A 14742-nucleotide genomic window follows, 5' to 3' on the forward strand; every position below is an offset into this window, starting at 1 on the left:
GGGCTCATGTCCCAGGCCTATTTAGTTCAGCACTAATGACATGGTTGATTACTCAGGAAAGTGCCTGATGCAGCAGTTGCGATACACAGCTTTCAGGTCAAGTGTTCCAGGCTACTTAACATGTAACCAAACAACCTAAAAATCCTTCCAAGCATGGATGAGCCCAAATAACCTTGTGTCTTTCAAGGTCCTTGTAAGAATAGATCAATCTTACCCCCATCCACACACACACATTTACAGTCCTTGCCAGGTACAAGGCAGAAGTGACTACAAAAATGCAGCATTTCTGCAGATCTCAAGAGGAGACAATACCACTTTTTGTACACAACTGTTTTTTAAATTTTGTTTTATTTTTTAAAGATACCTGGAGAATGTTGCCCTAAAGGAATTCTGATTTACAGTACAAACTTCAGACCGGAGTATAGGGATGAGGAACTCTTACTATATCAGTACCTCAGGCTGTGCTTGCTACTTTTCAATAATTTTTTTTTGGAAAGTCTAATCTGTACTTCCACATGGGCCTTGAGAGATACTGATCTTAACCTAACATAGAGATTCAGCACATGTGTATAAGTTTATCCTTTCCAGCTTGTGCAGCAGTAAGCAGGTATCCCTTCGTGGCTTTGCACAGGGTAATGCAGGCAACAGAACCTGTGCTCAAATCTGAACAAATTTGTAATTTAATATGGTGCAACTAATGCAGTTGTATTGTGCTGCTAGAAGCAGCAGTTTAGTTCTTTAGGGAAACAAAGTTTCAATTTTACCTAGCAACTAGGCATTAGAAAATAATAAATTGCTATTCTCTGATCTGTAGAGGACAGATGAAGAGTATTAGGCTTTCAGAAAATAAAGTTAAGTGTCTCTTTGATCCTGTAAGAACATATAGGGTGTTTTTTTTTAAAGTTTGGATCTAAAAAGTAGAAGCAAATAAGAACATTTACAGGGAAGTTTTGTTTTGAAAACCTGAATCTATTGGGGTCCATTTTTAAAAAAATATTTTGTCAGTTTATGACTAGTTAAATAACAGGCTGATAAACCTGTGAACTTGTTGACACCACATTCAAATTAACCAAAACACTTCTCTTAGCTCTTGTGTCCTGGTTTTGGCTGGGATAGTTTTCTTCTTAACAGCTGATTCAGTAATATGGTTTAGATTCAGTATGAGAACAGTGTTGATAACACTGATGTTGCACTACATAACAATAACCAAAAGTCAGGGACTTTTCAGTCTCAGGCTCTGCCAGTGAGGAGAGGCACAAAAAGCTGGAAGCATGGTCAGGACAGCTGATGACCCAGTCTGAACAAGGGATATTCCATATCATAGCACATCATGCCCAGTATATAAACTGGGGGAAGCTGGCCAGAAGTCACGGATCATTTCTCAGGCTCAGCATCAGTCAGCAGGTGGTGAGCAATTGCATTATGCATCACTTGTCTGTCTTGGGGTTTCTCTTTGTTGTCTCCCTTAATGTTACAATTACTGTATCATTTCATTTCTCTTATTTCAACCCATGGCTTTTACCTTTTTTCCTGTTCTCTCCATCCTAACAGGGCAGAGATGAGCAAGCAGCTGTGTGGTACTTAGTTACCAACTGGGGTTAAATCACAACAGACACAAAAGAGTTTAAGTCTCTAATGGGTTTGTTTTTTTTCAGTACTCTTCTATCTGCAACATTCCTCACTCTGACTGAAAAAAATAAGCTAAGGCTAGGGCAAATTATTTCCTATTTTGTCAGGGTAAGATGAAGTACACAGCTGTAATGATCTTAAGACAATTTAAAAATACCTTTTCAATCAATTTACCAGTTTCAATGTAAGGACTAAGCATTTGTTTTATTTCAGTCCATTCATCTCTTTCCACCTTTCCATATAAATAAAAAAAATGACTGAACATCATTTTAGGACAGATTTTAATAATTTTTCACCTGTAAAACTAGTACCATTGTTGCTGGGAGAGTGCTCCTTCAGCTGTGGAGAACTCCAATCTCAGGAAAAAACCACAGTGATTACTGCTCTAGTTAGAAGCCTCAAGTATGAAGTGTAGCTCAAGGTAAGGGAGCAGATCACTACTTCAGCTTTTCACCTCCAACATACCTCAGCTAAACAGCAAAGCTGGCTCAGCACTGAGGCCTTTGTTGAACTCCACCTGCCTCTGTTTCTGTTAATTTGAGAATTGAAAGGGACATAGCTTCAAAGAGGAAAAAAGAAAAAAGCTTTTATTTCAGCCCTCTCCCAATCTCACCCTCCCTGCAATTACTAACATACCCACCACATCTATTTTACAGCCCACGTATGATTCATGTTTCAAATCTTTAAATGGACATAGGTCATAATTGCCAAGTAGTATTCAAATACAAATCAAATCTCCTCAGGAAATTCCCAAGAAAACTGCTGGAAAGGCGCTCTCTACTTCTCCTGCTCCTTATACTGGTCATCCTCAGACAGAATACTGAACGAGGCAAACTCTGTCCCACTCAATACAGCCATTCTTCTGAGCATCAAACACCACTTTGTGCTCTGGAGCCTGCAGGAAGTTTGAGACAATGGCAGAGAAGTACTGTCTTCATTGCCCTGATAGCTCAACTGGACTATCAACTAAAAAGCCACATATGTTTGAAAGAAAATGGAATTCATCATTGTAATTTTACTTTCCCCATTTATATCCACCAAGGGAAACAGACAATGGCAGACAAACAAAAACTCTTGTAACACCAGTTGTAACACCAAAAAGCAGAGAATGCACATCATCCGACACATGAATTTACACAGCATACAATGGCCTCCATCTGTACTCCACTCATCTGAAATCACCATTAATCTCTTAAATTCATTCATACTTTGGATAACTCAAATGTTGTCCTCTAAGCTGTCTGTGGGAGGGGGTGTGCAGAAAAACTACTAAAGTCAGGGCTAAACACCCTTCAATTGAAACACCTTTCCTTGGGCAAAGTTAAACATCTGCTCACTCTGCTGTGTCCATGTTTAAATGTCTTAAGGAGCATCTTTCTCTACCAACTGATATTTAATTTCAGTGCTGATTTTTAAGTGGCAAAACACATACTCCAACTTTACATGGCCACCTTACACAATTAAGATCCTGCCTGCTCCAGATGGCAGCAAGTCCAACACCAGCACACACTATGGGTGCAGCCATGGCCACACACTTCTCTGCAGGACGGCAGGCTGACAGCACAGCTTCCACTGAAATTCCAGTTCACTAGGATCCGGTACTTCAAGCAGACATCGCACGAGCACTGGCACTCCCACAGCAGTGCGTGTGTTGTGGCAAGATAACCACTGCTACGTTAGTTTGACTCACTTGCAACTCTTGTTTATAGATCCACAGCCTTCACCAGCAAGACGAGTTCAACAAGACAAAACCTCCCACCTTAATAAGGACCTTATCAAATAATAGCAAAGCATTTATGCAGTCTACTCTTGTATCTTCCTTGCAGTTGGAAGATACTCCTTTCGCTTGTAAGCCCACCACTCAATTTAAAAAACAAAACAAAACAAAACACTTTTTTGCCCTGTTACTAAGAGGGATATGTGGCAACATTCCAGAACAAGTTTGTCTAACCATCGATTTCTTGGACCACAGCCCAACAGCCATGTGACACTTTTAAGCTCAACACTAATGATGGTTAGTGTGAAAGATTTCACCAGACTAGAACACAAAAAAGCAAACTGCTTTCATGCTCTTTAATGCACAAATCTTCAGCTAAACGTTTTGTAAAACTGGAGTTTAATGAGGTGCTTTTGAGGAGAGATATCTCATGCCATGTTTTCCTCTGAGTAACCCTTCACAATTACTTCTCATCTCAATCACTTTTATAAAACATCAGTCCAAAAACCATTCCAGAACTAAATCCTCAAGTGGTTTACAAACATTACCTCCCTCCCACAAAGCAAAAAAGCTACTTGCCATTTTAAAACTGGTTACAAAATTCCCCTTCTTGCATCACTTTCACTAGTCCCACATTCCAAAACCTCTGGAGTATCATGGTTAAAACATCCATTTATGTTTGCAAATACCAGACTTTCAATACTAATACACATTTTTCATTCATGACCTATTTTCTGTAGCCATACAGGAACATTCATAAAGTTTTACAGCTCAATATGCAATATGCCTTATCACTGGCCACATCTACCTTTCTCTGTGCTAAGTGATGCAAATCTTTCTCATGATTAAAACACTGCTTCTTTACAGGCCTTCACCACAGAAATGCACAGTAACTTAATTCCCTGACCCCCGTTTTCTAATGTTGCTGATCCTACGTCCAAGACCATCTCCAATGAAGGTTTTATAGCAAGATTAACATGAAGGGCTTTGGGCACATGAAGTGTCACTCACAATCCTGAAACTTTTTTCATGCCCAACATCACAAGATGAACCCGCACCAATTTTACTGGATATACACATGGCATTATCTCCTTAAAACCTCTCACATTTTGTATTATCAGCCAAAACACATTCCACACTCTTCTGACCCCGCAATGAAGTCATGCAAATCCCTCTGAGCACCTAATGAAGTACTTACCAAATATTACTGTTGTATTAACCATCCCTGTCCTTTATCTTTTTAACCTCCATAAGAGGACTGGCAACTTTCAGACTTACCAACCATGCAGCTTCACTAGATGCTGGCAACAGCACCCAGACTTTTCACAGAACTGCAGTGGGCAGATGGAGATCAGTCCCTTCCCAATTCTGAAGTATGTGACTACCAAGTATGTTATCCTGCCATCATTCAAGCACAGTGTGGAGCATCATGTGCACAGAAGACGCTGCAACAGGCAGCACAAGACCACACTCACTGCCTTTATGGCTCTTGCAAATGACAAGCAGTCAGGGAACACTGTGGTGTGATACAAACCTGATGGGCAACAGGCAGGTTTTTCATATCCTCATCTTTATTCAAGAGAAAGCATGAACAAAACCCAACACACAGAAATACCTACCATTCTGAGAAACATTTAACAGAAAGAGAGCCTGTTGAAAGAGATGAAGGGAGAGCTGCTCCGTAGTAAATTTCTGCAGATTCCAACATTCAAGAGACTGATTTACAGTTGCTTGCTGAAAGCAGCCTTTACCTAAAGCAGCTGGCCACTGCTTATTAATAACCAAATCATAGGAGATGCTCAGTGAGCCAATACACCCATGGAATTTTGTCAGTTCCTTAGCATACATTTTAGTAACCTACGGGATACTTATTTTTCATTTCAATACTTCATGTGGTGCTCCTGTTCATACTGCTTAGGCAGAAAACTGGGCTTTACATGGTATTTGTCACTTATCACAGGCACACTCCATGAGTTATAGGAATCTCTCCAGTTCTCTACAGAGCTGCTTGCACCCAATGCTGTTTCTTTTTGCTGCAGACTTTAAGGTTGTTTTTATGTATTTTGGTGCATTTCAAAATGATTCAGTCACTGTAGCTCTTTTAGTATTTAGTTATTATGCCATTCATATGTTTCTTCCTTTATAAAGCATTTCTGACAATTGGGCTTGACATTTTTAAGGCACATGGAGTCTTATGTATAGTTGTCCTGAAAATCCCACTTACTTGGTGACCAATTTATGAGCCTTTATTTCTCTGTGGAAGAGTGACAATTTGACAAATACAGCACATATGCTGCTACTGTGATACAGCATTGGTACTTTTTAAGTGACTGCTTAAAGCACAAGTTCTAATGTATGTGGTCTCTTTCCCCCCACACAGCAAGCAGCTAATATTGTGTTCCTAAAGGAGCAGTTCCACTGCTGTGGTACTCATCTTTCCACGCTGAAGTGTCAATCCATAAAACCCCAACTCCTTGGTCCCTCAACAGATACAAACTGCAATGCAATCTGTAGACATTACATTTTCTTTCATACAAGCGTTTCAGGTTTATGCTTCCATAACACCATTACCTTATATACTTTCTCCCCCATCTCCTGGATGACATCACCCTCAAAACATAGACTCTTGGGTTTGCATTTGTGTACCCGTTTTGCTCTCCCTTGTCTTTACAGCGCCTGCATGTGAGCTCTGTTGTCCTGAGTTATCACAGATTTTCAGTATCAGCAAGAATGTGTAATCAGTACCATATTTTAAAAGAGTAACTGCTCAGGGGATTTTCCATGTATTAATGCTCAACATTCATTTTACTAATATTGCTGCTATCCTTCCTAGAGAGAGTAGCTCACTACTTCAGTAAGGCACTATTTTAGATATGCAGACAGTGATTTTGGTCTACATGCAGTTTCTGAAAACAGGATCTATATTGCAGCAGCTGTTTCAGCAGGCTGTAAAGCACGGCATCCCACTCCAAGCCACAAAAACTTTTCAGGTGTTACACTTCTTCCTGGTTACTGATCATCCACATTTGTCAGACAGCTCTGACAAAGTGTCCAGCTTATCACTGCAAACAGAGAGCAAGGGTTAAGTAAAACAGTTAATTCAAGAGAAAAACTTCAATTTGCACATAAGCACACAGTACTTTGTATAAATTGTTACTATTTCTGTAAAAAACCCCAAAAACTAAAACCAAAGACAGTATAATACTTTTCAGAAAGTGTAAATCAAATATTTTAGTCACATCTCAGATTCCGGATCCGTATTAAGTTTTTCAACAGGGAATTCAGGTTCGGGATAGGATCATCACAGATGAGACAAAGGCAATACAGAAAACAAATATAGTACGAAACATTACTGGGTTTCTATAATGTTTCCAACTGTTTAATTTTTGTACTGTAATCCCTAGTCTTCTGTTTTATTTCAGTAATAACACACATAGGTTTGAAAGCTAACCAAGGTTAGGCACAGCTATGAGCTCACATTTTGCCTTGGGGAACAAGTGCCAACAAATGCCAACTATGACTTAACATATCTTTAATCAATTAAGTATATTAACTGTCATAATACAAAAAATTCTGAACTGAAAGTACAGTTACTTTAGGCTTAAAATGAGAAAATATTTAGAAGCTTTTCAGTTACATACCTGAAAAAGCTAAAAGCTTCTGAAAGTTAAGTTCCTTCATTTTGGACTACTTTCCTGTCAAAAAAAAAAAAAAAAGTTTATTAGCTCAAGAAAGTCTTCTACCATCACCCAAAATTACACCTTGACATCTATTTAGCCTCTCATATAGACCAAACTGCATTATTCAATGTGTTGGATTAGTATCAGTACACTTTAAGTCCTGAGAAACTAATTAGAAGACTCGACTTCAAACATGCTATTTGTAATACTACAGTTTACATGTCACCTTCTGCTTTTAAATGGCTGACAATAATGCAGTTTTATAAAACAGTACTTAAATGATTACCATTACTGAAACCAGTTTTGCTGAGTTTCAAGGCACATACAGTCTATTAAATCCACCACCTTCAAATGCTTCACCTGTTCTGGTGTTAATCTAAACTCAGAAACCAGATTCACATGCAGTTTGGGATAGGGTCTTCACTGATCAGACATACCAATGGTTTTAAGCTTTACTCATTTAGGAAGCTTTTAAATTTATCATAACATTGGCATTTCTACCTTCAAATGACAAGCAGCATGCAAGTATTTCAGCAAAGACATAAAATGGTTAGTAACACTAGCAAAGTTTGCTACCTACAACTTTTCTCTACATCAGCCTCATAAAGTCACTATACTTCCTACTTGCAATAGGGCCTGTCTAAAACAATGCAGCATTTTATAGGCAGCAGTGCTGCAAGAGAAGTTTCACTCATACAAAACCTGTTCTTCAAAAGAAAGTGTTGGTAGTTAGCAATGTATTTAAAGGTACCTTTCTCGAATAAAGAGTGGAATAAAGTTGCAGATGTGCAGTAAGACAGGAAAGTTAAAAGTTCTTACATTTTAACTTTCTAACTAAAACCAACCTGTGAATATACTCAACGACCAGTGCAATAAAGTGAATTGCTTTTCCTAACTGCTCTCATCTGAGTGAGCCCTAAATAAACAATCCTAAGAGGGTCAACAAAACATAACTAGTTTTCAAACGCCAGCAAGGCATCCTTACCATACCTGGCTAATGCTTGTTATTTACCCACTATAAGGCAGGATATCTCAAATTACACAGGTTTAACACTTCCCCCTCCCTGTGCTCTTTACAGATTGGAGCATTTGAAAACAATACATATTCGTGTCAACATAGACCTGAGATGGGTTTAAATAATGCACCAACATTCTTATTCACAACCTGGTGCATGCTGCACCGGGCTTGTACACAGGGGCAGCAGTAAAAGTAACACCAACTGGGATAGTGATGGAAAGATTAAATGCTTTCATCTCAGGAGCCAGATCCATATGAAGTTTCTCAGCAATGTATCAGGTTTGGCATTTTTATCACTATACATCACTTGAATACCTGTGACTGGGAACTGTAACACCGCTCATACACTCATTTTCCACAAAATAAGCTTTGTGTCTTTCATATGCAATATACTGAAAAGGGAATGCATTACTTTAAACCAAAAATTTCCACTACTGCATCAATAAATATTACCTCTACCTGTTATAATTCCTGTTGCCAGGAAATCTTCAGGATGCCTCACATTCCCATTACTAGAAACTGTTCATGCACTCTAGAAATTCAAGTAAAATAATCAATTACAACATGTTCATACATACTGTAACACAAGCAAGAACTGAATTTTACTTTTGTAACAATGGGCTGTAGGTACCTAAGTCAAAATAAATTGAATATAGATCCTTTCTTTCCAAAAAGTGAGAATGTCAACTATACGTTTAAATAACAAATACACATTTCCTAAAAAACTGAAACATTTGCATATTTACATTAACAAGTCTCTAGATGCTCTCTTTATTTTCTTTGCCTAAACAATTTCTTATACTAATCTCCCAATAAAGAGCAAATTCACAATTAGAAGCCCTATTGAAGTAATATTTCGGGCATTTTACCAGCTCCTCTGACACAAAAACTTTGTAATTCCTTCAGCCTACACAGTTCTACACCATGTCAAACATGCCTAAAATATGATATCTCAGTTTTAAAGCTACTAATTTGATCATGCCCATATTACACTAATCCACTTACCATTCATTTATCTGCATTAATCATTCAAAACATACAGAGCTTTCAGGAAAATCCACTTGTGTGTACCAAGTATTCTTCTGCATGTGATACTGCTTCCATGAAGTGCTAAAATAAAAAATAAGCAAAAATTATCTTTTAAATTAGGAAACACCTCTCGCTGCGGTCTAGCATCATCTATCACATTACTATGTCAGAAACAATCACCGAGCACTAAAAGTTGACTTTTTCATAAATTCAATATTCTTCTAGAACAGTCTTTAACACCAAACAAACCAAAATTTTGCATGCACTAGAAAAGTTACGCTGAATTGGTTTGGAATTCTTTTGCAACCATGACAAATGCTGAAGACCTGAGACATTCAAGCTTTTTATTCAAAAATATTTGAGTGGCCATGCATTTATTGACAATGCAATACTGTTTGTCCGTTAGTTTGCAGGATCATTACCTCAGTAATTACATTTAAATATGGTCATGTATGTATATTAACTTAAATACACATCCAAGGCAGCTAACTCACTCCACCTCCACAATCAGTGTAATTTAACACAAGCTAACCGAGTTCTTTATGACCTGGGTCTTTATGTTTATATAAATGCCACATCAAAAGAAAAGCAACTAGGAACTGACCTATGGGCTGACCCTAACTCAGCAAAGAGCACCAGACCTTAAAATTATCAGAAAATTACTCATCAGTTTGGTGGCAGCAATGAAAATGCAATGTACTGGTTTTCCTTTTTGTCCCACTTAGTAGCCATAAAAAGATGACAACCCTACAACACTTTAAACTCCCATTACTTTTGAAAGACAAAAATATGGAAACCAATTAAGAAACAGAAGCATTTGTTAACTTGGTCAATAACAAATGCAGTGTTACTTCTAGAGCAACAGTAATTAAAATTCCAGAGCTGTTACCTTAATGCACAATGTACTGGACACAACTGAAAACATCCTCTCCATCATACCTAAAAACAAAGAGTGAAAAACGTAAAACTTGGCACCAGCAGATTCACATTACCAGGCCAATAAGTCACACACATTATGAGACAATTGTCAATAACTCTACCCAACAAGCTCACTAGAGAAAAGCAGAAAGAAATGCAGTTTTAAAGTAACGAAGGAGTTGTGAGTTATACCCACTTGCAACCTCACAGTAAAAGCACTGTAGAAAATAACTGTATGTACCTATTGTTGAACTTCATTTTAAAGCATTTTCAATGAAAATTCATCATTCCAACGTTTCAGTCCTTTAAAGTGTGAGAACTGATTTCCACTGGTTTAAAGAATTGTTTCAACCAGGGAGCAAGTATCAAAATTCACCAACTCAACCAGCAGAAGAAATGCATGACAAAGTATGTTTTACCATATACAATACTCAAAATAAGCACGTTCGCATTAAAAAGTTTCTTGCTCTACACTACACAGATCAAAAAAACGTAGCAACCCTTCAAAGATAAATGAAGTAAAATGTGCGATGAGTTAACAAAAACAATTTAAGCAATGGAAAACCTCGAGTTAAGGTTCCACTTAGTGGGTGTGATAAATATTTTTATTTTTAACTTCAGTTATTGAGTGTAAGGGTTACTACTGGTTTGTAAAGATTCAGTAATTTTAGTTTAGTAATCTTATGTGTGACTCAGGCTATTAGACAAGCTAACACTCAGTGAATGCACCCGACAATTTCCTACATGAATCCAACCATATCTTCATCTTTACTTGCAGGTAAGAGCCTAGAATCATAGCAATTTTATTTTTTTTAAATTATATTTCCCGTTCTTCCAGAAGTACTATAGCTCAGTGAGATTAGCATTGCAAGGGGGGAAGGGGGAAGAAAGGCTTAAGGCCACAGGAAGCTTTCTGGGGAGGTGGTGTGGGTTAGTTTTTGTATCTCTGCTCTTTAATACATCGCCATTTATTCTGCTGTGTCATTATCTAAAAAACAAAGGAAATATAATTAGTTAAAACGTTAATTCTATGATTTACATTAAAAAGCAACTTAAGGTTGGATTTCACAGTACTTTTAGAAGTCTTCTACAGTAGGACAATTTAATGATGCCGATGGCTGAGCCCCCAAGAACATGTACAGATAACACAAACGCGAGCACCAACCCTGTGCCACACGGACAAGGCGGCTGCGCCTCGCTCGAGGAGACCGAACCTTCTACTGGAACAAACACCTACCTCGTTCTCATTGGCATGTTTAATTTCATTCCTCTGCACTAGCCAACATTTTAGAAGGTTCCCTGACTGAGAGCACCGCCGGCTCCGCATCCGCGCACCGGCCCGGCCGCGCCAGGACAGCAAAATGGCGCGGGCCCGGCCACGCCACGCGGGCCCCCGTGGCAACTACCGCTCCCAGGTGCACCGCGCCGCGGGCGGGCGCTTCCGGGGGAGGGGGCCACCCGCGGGGCGCGCTGGGACACGAAGTCCGCCCCCCCGTCCCCTCGCACCGCCGGGGCTGCCAGCGGGGCGCGGCGCGCGGGCGGCCGTGGCCTTGCGGCGGGATTAAGGCCGGCCTTACCCGCGGCTCCGAGCCTCACCCGCCAGCTCCACCCTCGAGTACTACGCGAGCGGCGCCGCGAGCGATCGTCCCGCACGGCCAAGCGCAGGGAAGGCGCCGCGGCGTACCCGGAACCGCGCTGGGGCCGCGGCACAGCCCGCAGCCATGCCCACCTTACCGCGTGGCTCCAGCGCAGGCATTCCGCAGGGGAAAGAGGAGAGGCGGGGGCGCTCGCCAGCCTTATATGCACACCGCGGGGTGGGAACGAGGCTAGCCACGCCCCCCGCCCGCGAGCCGAGGGGCGGAGACGCGGGGCCGCGCTGCGCTCGCGGGGGCGCGCGGAGGGGCGGGGCGGTCCCTTAGCGCTCGGAGTGGGCGGATGATCCTGCTGCGCTTCCTGCGCTCCCTGTGCTCCCGCCTTTCGCCCCGCTGGGCACGGCGTGCGCACCGAGGCCGGAGGAGAAAGGGGCACTCGAGCCTGGCTGTCGGTCCCGGTGCTGTTCGTGCGCTTTGCGTTGCAGGTTTTCTGCGTGAAGCGCAGAGCGGTCCTATGTGAGTTTTTAAAGTGAGGGCAGGGAACCAATCTGATGCAGATCCACCTCTGAAACCTAGAATATATGTTTCTGACAGAATCACAGCATCGTTAAGGTTGGACAAGACCTCTGAGATCATCGGATCCAACCTATGACCTAACACCACCTTGTCAACTAGACCACAGCATTGAGTGCCACATCCAGTATTTTCTTAACACCTCCAGGGACAGTGTGAGGGTCGTGAGGCACTGGGACAGGTTGCTCAGAAAAGCTGTGGATGCCTCATCCCTGGCAGTGTTCAAGGTCAGGTTGGATGAGGCTTTGAACAGCCTGGTCTCATGGAAAGTGTCCCTGCCCATGTCAGGGGGATTGGAGCTGCGTGATCTTTAAGGTCCCTTCCAACCCAAACGGTGCTATGATTCCCTCTATGCCACCACAGCTATAGCCACTGGAAGTTGTATGGTTGCACCTCAGTCAGAAAGTGACTTATTCTGCAGATGAATCTGCCTCCTGTACTGCTGTGTAAGTGCTAGTGAAAGAAGTGGGAGCAGGTACCTAAACTACAGTGGGGATAACAGGAGCACTACAGCCTAGATGGAAAACCACATCCCAAAATCTAATTTATTTGGGTTCTCACTAATTGTTTATAAATATTTTTTTTTTTGATGCCTGATTATTGAAAGGTATCAATCAACTTAGCTGAGGAAAAACAAGGAAGGCTGAAGAAAAGCTCAAAAAATTGCTTGGTGCTTTGACAAGTTTTTGCAGCCCATGTCAGGGGATGACACTCATTTTGTCTCTACTTTTCTTCTTCCACAACCTGTTTCACCTATCTGAAATCCTCCTCTTGACTGCAAGCTGCAGCTGGCCCACTGCATTTTCTGCTGTAGAGGCATGAAGGAAAAGGTCTACAATTCTGCCTTTTGCTTGAGTGCCTCCCACCAGCACCTGTTTCAGCAGCTGTTTCTGCAGGAAAGAACATCTGGGAAGAGTAGCTAGTGCTTCAGGCAGTGCTCAGGAGCCAAACCTGGGCACAGACAAGCACTTCATGCTGTTGTTTATCTATCCATCTGAAGTATTCAAAAGGCCCCAAAACTGATGTTTGCCACAGGGCACTGAAAATGTTGACTTCCTTAGTGACATCAGGGTTAAAGATAAGCAAAGTAATCAAAGAAATTAATCACTACTTGATTAGCCCTAAAGAAAGAAGGCAGCCCCTAAAGCTAAAGCCCCTAGAAGTGTTAAATAATCCCATGTTTTCAACAGCACCTGTGGAGGGCTTTTACGGCATGTTATTCTCTCAAAAAATGGAATTTCTTTTTTTGGGGAAAACCAAACAGACTCATAATTTAAACCCAAAGTACATTGCATAAAGCATGAACAATTACTATTTTGGTTTGCATTTGATAATAAGAAGCCTATAAATAATGAGGTGACTCAAGCCCGTCCAGGGCTGCAGGGTACTGCTCTGTACTGTGAGCTTTGCAGACAAAACACAGCAGTGCAGTCACTGTGGGGAGCCTCACACCTTGCAGCGCTACCACACGCTGGCTTTTCTAATTTAGCAGAGGAAACTCTTCATCTCTCTGTTAGGCTGTAGGGTACAGGTTTACCAGCAGTACCTGAGCGCACGTCGTATGTAAACTTTTTATCCCCAGAGAAATGTACCTCATATTTCTCAGTATCACCCAAGTCTGCTAGCACTGGAGAAACCTGTAGATCAAGTGAAGTAAATCTTCATTGTAGGCAGGCAACAATTACAATTACAAGGCTGAAAATAATTATCCAAACTGAAAATAATTATCCAAACTGAAATGAAAATGTGCACCTCAATTACAGATTATATTTCAAAGTAAGGTTCCTTCTTTTGCCTTTCTTTTGCCCTTCTTCAGGTTTCCACATCTTTAACCTATATCCCAGGTGTCTGGATGAGGGTGTAAGCTATATAGAAAGATCTGATCCTCAAATGCCACTCCCTAGAGAGATCCTACAGCTAGTCTGAACCATAAGCCTGCTTGACATAAAGTCTTAGTTTGTAGATGAGTTGCTTCTGAATTTAGTTCACCACACAGCTGCACATTCATGCACAGTGTCTGCACTGTCGGAAGGGAGTGCTGGTTATGAGATCATGGGAGGATAGTGGATTGGCTCCGTTGAGACCTACAGAAATATATGCTGGCCTGAAAGGCTGCTGGTGTGTGATTACCCTCCAGGGCTTTTCAGTTCCAGGCAACTCTCTACAAGTTCTTTTTTCTTGTTTTAAATTATTTCTTTCTTGTTCTTTCTCTTTATTTCTGTCTCTCCCCCCCACCACTTCCCCTCTGTTCTTATTTTAAATTTGACTTCCTGGAATTTCTCCAATAGCACTGCAGCTTTGATAATTCACATCTCTTGGTTTGGTTTGGGGTTGTTACCAGTGCATCCCTTGAGATGCCGAGTTTTCCTTCCCTCTTGCCTCCCCTGCAGGAAGTCTATTGTATGCAAGTTTAATTTCTTCCTTCTCAGAACAGATACTACTAATTGTAAAATCCTGAGCTGACTTTGCTATATTTCACATTATGCTTCATAAAATGCACGAGTTGGGAAACAGTTTCATTTAGCTTATGAATTTGACCCTGGATTTAATGTCTTACAGGTACCAGAATTTTTAATTTGAATTTCT

General features: G+C 40.9%; 1 long non-coding RNA gene and 2 other non-coding genes across 5 annotated transcripts; all 3 read right to left on the minus strand.

Moving 5' to 3' along the window:
* Positions 1-4899: 4899 nt before the first annotated feature.
* Positions 4900-11731, minus strand: LOC114065511. 3 transcript variants are annotated; one of them, XR_003572984.1, is made up of 6 exons: positions 11588-11731; positions 9963-10012; positions 9085-9154; positions 8498-8576; positions 6988-7041; positions 4900-6408 (listed from the first exon to the last, which is right to left on the minus strand). It is a non-coding gene; the product is annotated as an uncharacterized LOC114065511 (long non-coding RNA). The 3 variants fall into 3 exon arrangements; XR_003572985.1 differs by lacking the exon at positions 11588-11731 and adding an exon at positions 11229-11297; XR_003572986.1 differs by lacking the exon at positions 9085-9154.
* Positions 6586-6656, minus strand: LOC114065516. Its single transcript, XR_003572988.1, has one exon. It is a non-coding gene; the product is annotated as a small nucleolar RNA SNORD50 (small nucleolar RNA).
* On the minus strand, positions 8279-8349 carry LOC114065517. The gene has a single exon (XR_003572989.1). It is a non-coding gene; the product is annotated as a small nucleolar RNA SNORD50 (small nucleolar RNA).
* Positions 11732-14742: the final 3011 nt, after the last annotated feature.

This window comes from Empidonax traillii, unplaced genomic scaffold, assembly GCF_003031625.1.
Source record: "Empidonax traillii isolate 1590-97213 ecotype Southwest subspecies unplaced genomic scaffold, ASM303162v1 scaffold671:size839176, whole genome shotgun sequence".
In the NCBI taxonomy this organism is placed as follows: Eukaryota; Metazoa; Chordata; class Aves; order Passeriformes; family Tyrannidae; genus Empidonax; species Empidonax traillii.